The sequence below is a fragment of the Apus apus genome, chromosome 7, assembly GCF_020740795.1.
Source record: "Apus apus isolate bApuApu2 chromosome 7, bApuApu2.pri.cur, whole genome shotgun sequence".
NCBI classification, from domain to species: domain Eukaryota; kingdom Metazoa; phylum Chordata; class Aves; order Apodiformes; family Apodidae; genus Apus; species Apus apus.
This window is the reverse complement of record NC_067288.1, coordinates 20,944,432-20,955,559: the sequence shown is the minus strand read 5'-3', so window position 1 is coordinate 20,955,559 and position 11,128 is coordinate 20,944,432.

The window sequence follows — 11,128 nt, the reverse complement described above, 5'->3', positions numbered from 1 at the left end:
CCCTGCAGCTGCACGTGCACACCCACTATCGCCAGCATGGTCCCTATTCCCTGGGCACATGCCAGGGTGAACTGGAGGACAATTCTTGATCCCGACGGCCACCAGCAGCCCAGCAGCTCCCATCCCTGCATATGGTTGGGAGGGTGATCCAGGCAGGGTGCTGAGAGATGTCCCAGCAAGGTACACAGCTGTGGGAAAAGGCTGTGCTAGGCAGTGCTGAGAGCTGGGAGCCAGAGCAGCTCGAGGGCTCACGGGGATGGTACAGCTGCGTGCCCCAGCCCATCACTGCTGCGCTAGGGAAGCCGGCTGTGTGGCAGGCCCTGGCATGAAGAAGCGTCTTTGCTGAACACCTCTCTTGTCTTAGCATCTCCCAGGGGATGCAGCATGTTCCCTGTGAGTGTCCTGGCCCTGGGGCTGCTGAGTGTGCGCAGACACGTGTGTGCGTGTACACCTATGTATGAGCATGAGCATATCGACTGTGCACGTGACACTTCTTCAGTCGGGGCCAATTAGGTAGTGAGCTAATCAGGAAGCAACCTTCCCCCATTGACTTTCTGGGGACAGCAAAGGAAACAAGCGAGGCTCAGTGAGGAAACAGGTCACCCCTAGCATCCATCTCAGCTACCTCTGAGCCACAAGCAGTCTCACACCAGGGTTGGGGGTAGGTATCTTCTGATGAGGATGTAGGGAGCTTACCCTGTCTTCAGCTGAATACCCACATCCCTGTCCCCCCCATCCTGGGCTCCCTGTCTCCCTTGGGAACAGACTCAGAGTTCCTGAGGACCACAGGCTGGTGAAGATGCTGCAGCAGGCTGCCAGGCTGGGGGAGGTTGACACTGAGCCTGGCCCTATGCAGCTTGGTGACCTCAGCTTCCTGGGGTGGATACAACCCAGGGGGGCATGAAGACACCTCACTGAGCCAAGGCACGTGTGGCTGTGCCAGCAGCCTGCAGCAGGCAGGGCTGCAGTGCTGTGCAGCCCTCTGGCAGCACAGTCCCTGTGCCGCCCCGCCATCCTGCCCTGCGCCGCACTAACATTCCCTCACTCCCAGCCACAGCAAATATTGTTGCAGGGCAAACAGTGAATCAGCCCCCTTTGTTAGAGTGCTGCTGGCAGCCCCTGGCTTGTTCGACTGCTGTTTAATGACCCTCCAGTTGTGTACCCTGGAGCTACTCATTAACCCTGGGCTGCAGATGGTGAAGAGAGAGAATCCGAGCCAGCCAGGAACAGTTTGCCAGTGCTGGGGACTGGCTCCAGGCAAATTCTGGTGACCTTTTACCAGGTTCCAACATGCCAGAGGTTTTCCCTTACACCTCTGCAAGGTGCAGCCAACCTGCTGTCTGCCCGGCATGCCTGTAGGCCCATGGCCACCTCATAGCATTGCATGGCACAGCTCAGTGGGGCTTTGCTCAAGGGTGCAACACCATCAGAGCATCCCCTCCAGTTCATCCCCTGGTCCCAGCACAGCAATGGGTCATGGAGGAGCTGCTGACTCTCACAGAGGGAAGTTCAAGCCCTCATGGGCGGCAGGAGGGTTGGAGAGGCTCCATGCTGGGAGCTGTGTGGCAGAGGGCTGTGCAACACAGCTTGGGCAGGTTGGTTAAGACCTGGTGGAAGTGAGCAGTGGGAGACTATGAGAGGTGCAGGTTGATGGAGGGGGGCTGGAAATGGGCATTCCAGGAAAGACTGGGAAGAACAAGCCAAAACATGGCCCAGAGTACAGAAACAGGGGCAGGTGGGGCACAGAGCTGCTGCTCTGGCCTTGAATCCATCCCACAGGCTGCAGAGATGCTGCATGTCCTACAGAAAGCCTTCATTCCCAGGGGGCACCCAGAGAGCCCCAGAGAGCCCTGCCAGTGGGGCTGGGAGGGGGCAAACGCACCTGGGTTTGCACAGGCTGGTACCAGCGTGGGGCTGCGCAACAGCAGCAGTGCTGGGAAATTCATGGTGGGCAGGAAGGGTGGGCACTGAGCCCATGGGAGGCTCCTGCCGGCACCCTGGGGCTGCTCCTACCCCTCTGCCTGGTTCTCAGCTCCCATTCATGTGGCCCTGGCTCCACCCGAGCACCTCCAGCTCCACCCCACCTTGTACTCTGTCTCCTCTCCCACTATAGTCATGGCCCCATCCCTCACTGTGGCTCTGCCCCTGGCCCCATGGTGACCTGTCCGCAAGGGGCAATGCCAGCACAGCCCAGGGCACTCCTCATGTGCCATCTTTGGGCCAGCAGTGCCTCAAGGTCCCCAGGTCCCAGCAGAGGTCCCCACTGTGGTCCCCAGGGCCAGGTGGGTGGTGTCCTACACCAGCCACAGAGGATGCCAAGCCCTATCGCCATGCAAACCTGTTCCCAGGGTACCAGACAAACAGGGCTGCTGGCAGGGACAGCACAGGGCCTGGGGACATCCCCGCTCCCACAGGCATACAGCTGGAGTCCACATGTCCAGAGGTGCAGCAGCAGCTGCTGGACCCTTTCCCTTGAGGTGCTGGTGGGATCAAGGTAGGGTTGTGGTATGGGACAGGACCCTGTCCCCCTTCCCCATCGGACAGTGCAGGACTGGACTGTGCTGTTGGCAGAGGACAGCCTGGGGAGGACCACAAGAACTGCACAGGGAGCCCGGCACGCTGGAGTGAGGCTGCCAGGAAGACCCCGATAAACATCTAGCCTCTCTGTTTATTTACAACAGAGGATATTTATACTGCAAAGTCCTTTAAATTTAGCTGGGGACACACCCAGGCACCATCCAGTGCTGACGATGTGTGGGAGCTCCCGGCACAGCACGTGTCGGCACAGGCAGTGGGTGCACCAGATGTGCCCCAGGAGTGGCACCCCCAGGACCAACACCCACCATGGGGTGCAAGCCACAGAAGGCCAACTGTGGGGACAGCAGCACTTCTCGTGGGGACAGGACGGAGGCACCCTGGAGGGACAGGGCTCCAGGGGATGATGGCAGAGGCTCCATGGCCATACAGCAAGGACACTGGTGCCACCAGGGCAGGTCCACATCTCCCCAGCTCAAAGCGCCCTGGACCAAGCCAGCATTTTCCCGTTCCTCAGTGACATGCTGGGCTAGTTGCAGGGTCAGAAACAACCTTTGGGCTACAGCCCTAAATTACGGCTCAGAGCTCAATCACGGCTGGGCTTAGAGCAGCTCCGAGACCGTGGGGCGTTCTGTGCCGCCCTGGCTCCGCAGGCTTTGGCCCCTGTTCCCGTGTCCCCCTGTCCGCTGCAGTCGCCGGTCCCGGTGCCTGAGCACCCCCGCCCCACCGCCGCGGCTCTCCCGGCCTTGGGTGTCTGCCTCCCTCTGCCGGCAGCGGGACACGGGCCGCTCCCCACTACGGCTCCCTGGCTGCTGGAGAGCTCGGCGATCCGCTGTCCCCTTCTTCCCCTGCACGCAGATTGGGGTGAAATCTGGCATTTTGTGCCTACGCAGTTTCCAGCTGCTCGATGTGTCTCTCTGTCCTCGTCGCGATGGCATCGTTCACAGAGCTGGGTCTGCAGAGTTCAGTCAGCAGTGGGTTGGCATTGCCCCTGCCCTGCGGTGAAGTGCAGAGCAGCCTCCAGGCACCCACCAGCCTGGGTGACTCGTGTCCCGTGTGGACCCTCTGTGAGGTGCCGTGGAAGCTCACCTGAGCATCCCTCAGTACTTGTAGCCCCGTGCTTTGTCGTTGTGCCACCGTGCTCATCTTACCAGGGCACTTGCTGGTCTCCTGAGTGTCTTTATCAAGTGAATTCCTCGTCTTGGAAAGGGACCCAATAGGTTTGGACAAGTGAGGACAAATTTCCATGAGGCAAAGGCAACGTGCGTTAGGATTCCTACCTGTTCAGTCCTTATTAATTATATCCCATCTCAGCTTCCCCCATTTCTCCAGGACAGACATGATGTCCATCAGCCTGTGATTGCCCTTGACAGAGCTAAGACAGCCCCATGTCCTCTCATAAATGTGCTGTGCCTCATCCAACTCTGACAATGAGCCTTTTGCTTGTCCTAAAATTCCTGCCTCCTGGACAAAAAAAAAAAAAAAGTCCTAAACGACTCTACCTCTGAGCAGTGGGCACTCAGGACTGGCCAGCCCATCACCCCAGCATCCCACTCCACAGGCACCGGTGCACCCGGGTACTCCCCTGGCCTGGGCCATCCCTCCCAGCCTTTTGCAGCTGTCCCCTCTGTCCCCCGCTTCCCTTACTGCTGTCAAACCACATTAAGAGCTGCAAAGCCACATGGCGGGACCAGAAGGAATGCGCATCCAGGGGACAGGCAGCTCTGCGTGGCAGAGGCTGGCCATGTCCACAGGCTGCCTATCCTTGTTCCTGGGCATTCCGGAGCTTCTTTTCAGGAACGGTTCCAGCAGCACAGGGCAGGCATATCTGGATTTTATCTGCTGTGGATGGCTCCGGAGGAGCCGTCCCCCGGCTTTACATGTGGAGCTCCTGCAAGCTCTTCCCAAGAACACACGATCTGCTCTGGGGAAGATGGGTGCCCGCCAGCTGGGGAGCGTGGGGCACCCCAGGAGGAGGTATCCCCTGTCTCTGACATCAGCGGAAGCGCAGGGGACTCATGCCGGGCTGTCCCCACTGCCCGCGGGGGACAGTGTCCCTGAAGTTCCGCATGATTCGGGCAGAATCGGGCCCCGGCTGCTTCACCGGCGGCTGCAGTGAGCAGTAGCGGTCCGCAGAGGGAGCCCGGCCCCTTCCCAGCCCTCCCGGCGGCGGGGGACACCCTGGCTCCTGGCCCTCCTCTTCCTCCGCTCCGCCCAAGCCGGCAGCTCCGCTCCAGGCCCCGGCCCTTCTGGCAGTGAGATGAGAGTGTGGGTCCTCAGCACCCGCCGCGTCCCCTGGGGTCCCCTGCGCAGAGGCTCGCGAGATGCGGGTCAGACCGGCAGAGGGGTGACTCCGGGTACTGTTGCATCCCTGTGCGTCTGGCGACCCTGCCTCCATCACATCCTCCCCCGCCTACTAGAAGGTCCCCAGCACTCCCGTCTGGCCGTGCCTGCAGGCAGCAGACGTAGCGGCAGCTAATCTCCATCAGCACCAGGGATTTTACCTGTCCTGAGGTTCGTGGAGCTCAACTACAGAAACCTCCATCTGACCCCTCCCATGCTGGGATCCCCACTCCGAACACAGCTGGTGTTTGTTTTGCACCAGGAAGTGCTGGTTTGCCACAATTCCAGTGAGAAAGGCACTCAGACTCTCTTAAGTGTAATTTAAAATGCTATTTATTAGAGCTCACACAAGAGAGAGCCTAATACAGATAATCTCAGATGCAGGAACACTGAGCTGCTCAGAATTGAACTGACCTCCAATTCACACACAGCACCCCACACAGACCCCGTCAGTGGGCAGGGTTACTCCATTTTAGTCGTTAGAGCTACTATAGAATTTACTTAGATGAAAACAGCTCTATTCATTATTTCTACTGCCAAAAATGAAGATGCTCACATGAGAACTTCCTGCTGCTGTTTTAGATGAAGGCATGGATATGCCCATGGCAGGTACCAGGTATGAGCTCCCTGCAGACTCCTCTGTCACAGCCTGGCTTCTAACCTGGCTGAGCTGATTCTGTGGCAAAGCCATGCCCACAGCACAGGTCTGGGCCTGCTAGGGCTTGCTGCTACACAGGTCACTAACTTCTTGGAGTAGCATGGTCTCCTGGCCAGGACGATGGCAGCACCCTGGCTGGGGCGGGGTGTGAGAGCCACGGGGAGCTGTGCTATTTTTGCTGCACTGCCCACACTGCCACCCTCCAGCCCCAGGGACTCTTGGCTAAACTCCCCACGGGGAATTTCAGCAGGGGTCAGAGGGATGGCATGGTGGAGGATGGGTGAGGGGACATGTTTGTGTGAGTGGTTACACCACGTGCATGCCCCGAGGGGAACCAAAACCCCTATGTCAGAAGAATGGAGCACTGCAGGGTGAGTCAGCCAGGCAGAACCCTGTCTTCCTTCCATGCTGCCCTCAAGTATGCAGTGAATATGGCCTTGGGGACTATCCCCAAGAACCAGTCAGCAAACATCGTACGTGGGTAAGTGTCAGCTGTCACCTGTCCCTCACCCTTGTGCCTGCTCTGTGGCAAGGCCACAACCCTGCACCGCAGGGTTACTGCTCAGCCTGGCCCCAGCAGCCAGCCATGATTTATGCCCGACTGCCTGCCTGCCCATCACTCCCCCGGGACACAGCACCAGCCCTGGGCAGGGAAGTAACACCACTCCCTTTTCCCAGGGCTCCAGAGCCGGTTGGCTGGGCCCGGGAGGGAGACCCGGCAGCAGACATGAGTCTGGTTCCTGCATATGGCTGGATTGTGATTAGGCAGGGACAGGGACAGGGACAGGGGGGCACCCTGCAGTGCATGGCTGGCTGCCAAGTTGCAACAGGAGCTGGGAGCAGGTCTGAGAGCTCTACCCAGACTAGGGGCACCAGCTATCCCCATCTGTGGGACAACAGTGGGTTTACAGAGTTGCAGGGCTGCAGCCACACGCCCTCCCTGGTTAGAGCACCCATAGGAGCACCATGGCAGGGAGATGCTTGGGGGAGACAATCCCTGGAATGATGCTCAGCCCAGCCCCGTGTGCTCAGCTACCAGCAGCCCTTGGATGGTGGGCTGAGCACTGCAGCAGGATAGCATCCACCTCCAGCTGCTCCAGGTCTGTGGGGCACTGTTATGGGATAGCTCCCAGCAGCCAGGCAGTGAGGGGAATGGGGACAGCTATTTTGGGCAGCCCAAGGCACCCCAGCTGTCATGCTCCCTGCAGCACAGAGTCTGCGCTGGGGCAGGGACCCGGGTGCTCCCTTTGCAGCATTAGAGGAGGTGCATGTGCTTCCCATGGGGTCCCCAGCACTCCGCTTCTCCCCTGCACCCAGAGGAGAGCCACAACCCAGGGACTAGGCAGCCTGGTGTAGAGCTGACATGGGTGATGCTGAACTTATCCAAGCAGCTCAGTGCCTCCCACCCATCTGCGGCCAGGGCACAGGTAGGAACAAGAGCCTCAGGACCTGCAGCCCAAGTGTGAGCTTCCACAAATGGAGTCCTTGCCTGTGCCCAGGGCTGTCCCCGCTGGCTGCACTTGTCTGTTGTGTGAAACACAAGCCCTGTGCTGTAAGCTGGGCACCACATGTGGCCCTGAGGCAGGCTGTGGGGTGGGCAGTGTGGGTAACCCCTGTGCCTGGCTTCATCCTCCACAGCCACATGCCCTGGGGATGCTGCAGGTTTGCTCATCCATCTCGCTGCTCATACGAGCCAGGGCTTCCCCCGAGCTGGCTGGATCCTCCACGGGGTACTTTTCCTAACTATTAGACATCGGAGTGGAAAATCCCCAGGACCTGTGGCTGCTGGGGGTGCAGCTCCCTGTGGCTGGGAGCAGTGATGCTTGCAGCATTTCCTCCCATCCCCGACGCCACTCGCCTGCCCTGGCACTTGCCCAGGTCTCGGCATTCAGCCGAAGCCCGGAGCCAGAGGGGTGTGAGCTGCCGGTGAAGCCCAGGGCAGAGGCACGGCAGGGCCTGACGGGGGAGCTGAGCCCGGGGCTGAGTGAGGGGCAGCTCTCAGCAGCGAGAGGGGGCTGCCAGGGCAGTATGGCACAGCCACGGGGCGTTACAACATGCCAGATCTTTGCTGGGGAGTGAGGCAGCTCTTGCAAGGTGACTTCAAATCACTGGTAAATCAGGGATAATTTGGGGGACTTTCCAGCATCTCTGATACTGTCACCAGAGCCGTGGGGTGAAGAATGACATGCTGTCATAGATCAGTTCCTCTCTTTGCATGCTGGCTGGCTGTGGAGGACAGTCTGGGGAGAAAAGAAAGATGGGATAGCTGGAAGGGCAAAACACGAGCTGGAGGCTCTTCCTGGGAGCTTTCCCTGCCACATTGTGGGGTCCTTCCTCATCACGCAAGGGCAGCTGTGCCATCCCCAGAATGGACACATTCAGCCTGTATGGGAACTTCTACCCCAATCTCACCCATCCTAATGGCAGAAGGTGTTCCCTGCCTGCCCACTTCTTCTCCATTCTCCAGTGGTGTGGCAGGGAGCTAGGGAACCAGGATGAAGGTCACCCCAGGGAACATGGTCTCTCTATGTCTGGGACTCCTGAAGCAGCCTGGTCCCCTTTGGGTCTGGCCTGCAACCTGGAGAGCTGGGAACCACGTCTGAAAAACTGCTTTATAAGAAAACTGGTTTGTTTTGGTGACGCACCATCAAGCCAAAACCGAACTTTGCCCTCCCCCTGCCTCTCACCCCTGGACAAACACAAGCACTGGGAGTATGATCCAGGGTAGGGAGAGCAGGGAGCTCTGCATGCAGCATCCCACCAACAGGGAGACCTTGGGGCCAGATCCAGATCGGGTGTCACTTGAGGCTCACAGGGATCAGGAAGTGGGTTAGGACACACTGGGGAGGTGCACAGCCAACCCCAGTGCCAGGCACACAGGTTGGGCAGCACAAAATCCCACCGCATTTGGTGCACCCCCAAACTCAAGATCAAGCTCTGGAACACACCAGGGCCCTGAGCACTTGGGGATTGCCATGGCCCTGTACCACAGGCCTGGCACATGGAAAGTCTCCAGAGGTTGCTGCTGCCTCAGCCAGCCTAGCCCTCACTCAGGTGCTGGGAGCTAGCATTTCCTCCCCACCCTTCACCTCTCTGGATCCCTGCCTGTATTTGCCTGCAGTTTCCCAGACAACAGCACCCATGGAGATGGGAGAGGAGAGGCAGTGCTGTGGAGGTGATGATGCCACCCACACAATGACCCATGTCCCCTACAGAGATGCCACAGTCGCCACAAAGTCACTACATCTGCCCGCAGGGGAGGGGAGCCACCAGCCCCATAGATTCGAATGGCACCAGGGAAAGGGTGCTGTGGCATCACCCCCACAACACTGTGGGGTCTTGGGGAACTCTGTGACACCTGCCAGCCTAGAGGAGGAATGGTGAGGAGGGAAGGAGATGGGTGCCCTGAAACAGGGAGTGAGGTATGATTGCTACCCTGTGAGGAGAGATGGCTGAACGGGGCACAAGCATAAGCTGGTGGCTCACACCCATGCCATATCCCTCTGGCACTGCAGCCTTCCCACCCCACAGCCCACATTTGGTCTCTGTGCCCCTACTGTGGCTCTGGGCACCATGAGACTCCAGGGAAGTCCTGTTCAGCACAGAAGGATCATGGCCAAAGCCACAGGTGCACAAACCCCCAGGCTCTGGGAGAGGAGGCGTTTGCACCCAGGTGTGGTGTACTGCAAGGGCACCACAGCATCTTGGAGGCTGCATGGGGGCAGGAGCAGCCCCTCACTGCTGTGGGCTGTGAGGCCCCTCCTTCTGTTTCCCTAAATCAAGACATGAGAGAGCACACAGAGGAAATGGAGAGAAAGGGAGTGAGACCCTGGGGAGGAGGGGTTGAAAGCATGAGTTTCCTCCATGGAAATCCATCCCTTGCGGGTCAAATCTGCAACTTCACTGCTGTTAGCTCCTCTCCAAAGCCCAGACCCTGGAGCAGGGGTGTGGGTTGCAGCCAGGTTCTGGCTCTGACACAGCATGCTGGGTGTAGGATGCTGGATTTAGCATGCTGGTTGTGGGATGTTGGTTTTGGATGCTGGGTGCCGTATTTGGGGTGCAGGGTGGGGTGTGAGGTCACATGCAGCTGGGAGCAAGGATGCTTGTGAGCAACCTGGCTCCTGGTGCAGAGCAGCCATGTGCAGGTAGTGGGAGGGCGTGGGAGGACTTGAGCACCTGCTGGTTTCGCTGCTGCCTGCCCTTTCCTGCTGTGGGTGCCCTGACTCTGGCTTTACCACACTTGCAAAACAAAAGTGTTGGGATGAGTGCACTGAGCACTGTTTCCCGTTCTGCAGTCCAGTTCCCTGACCAGGCTGTGGTGGTAGGGCCTGCAGTAGCTGGCCAGACACCCCTGGGGCAACCCCCTCATGACTTCCCCCACCTCTGCTCCATCCCCTACTGAGGATTTCCTTAACGAGGCAGCAACCCCTAGGGACAACGGGGATCCACAGAGAGACAAGTAATGGATGCTCCTCAAGTTGCCTGGAGCAGCTGGGGGTTCACCCACGGGATGGAGTGCAGGGCAGAGGTGGAGAGGACCCAGGAGCACCCAGTGAGATGTGGGAAGGGCTGTGCTGTCGTTACACTTGGGGTGTTGGACTGTGAGGTGCAAGGTCCCCACTGCACCTCCGCCATGGTCTCCACAGTGTCTCAAGGCTCCCGGAAGCTGGGAGGGTTCCCCGGGCAGGGCAGGGTGCTGGGGAGCAGGCACTCGTCCTGGCAGGCAGGAAGACCAGTGGGAAGGAGAGGGGAGGGAGGGGAGGCCTGGGCGAGGTGCCAGGCAAGGGGCGGCCTCAGGCGCACCCGTCATGCATTACTGGAAACAGCTGGCCTGAGCCACCGGGGCGTGCGCTGGCTGCAACATGCGTGTGCACACATGCACATGGAGGCTTGCACACACATGTAGATGCTCACATGCACGTGTATGCTTGTAAATACAGACACGTACACCTATATGTGCACACACACACCAAAATACATAGGTATACACGTCCCTGCAGGGACAGAGAAGTGTGAGCGCATGGACCCACAAACGTGCAGTAGGCACGTGCACATATGCACATGCACACAACAGTCACACTAACTACACTCATCCTGACCAGAGCCTCTGGTCATTGCCTTGCCCAGTGTGGGCACGTTGTCACAGAGCTGTGCTCTGCCAGTGTGACTGTGCACATGGGGTGTGCATCTTCATCCATGTATGCTTGTCAGTGTGAAAACACGTGTGTGTATGCATACTTGCCCTGTAGGAGCCTGTGTGTGAACGTATGTCCCATATATGTCCACATGTGCCATGTGCCTGTGCAAGCCCTTGGTGTCCACATGCCTGCGGGCTGCATATGCGCTGCAGGTGCCCATGTGTGCCGAGGAGGCCATGTGTGCACACAAGTGTGCCAAGTGCATAGTGTGCCTGTGTGCCCATGTGTGCCCACGTGTGCCATGTGTGCACTGTGCCCCTGCGTGCTCACATGTGTCTGCCTGCCCATGGGTTCAGCCTGCCCGTGTGTGCCCACAGGTGCCCGTGTGTGCCATGTGTACCTGTGTGCCCACACGTATGCCATGCGTACCGTGTGTAGCACGTCTGCCCACGTG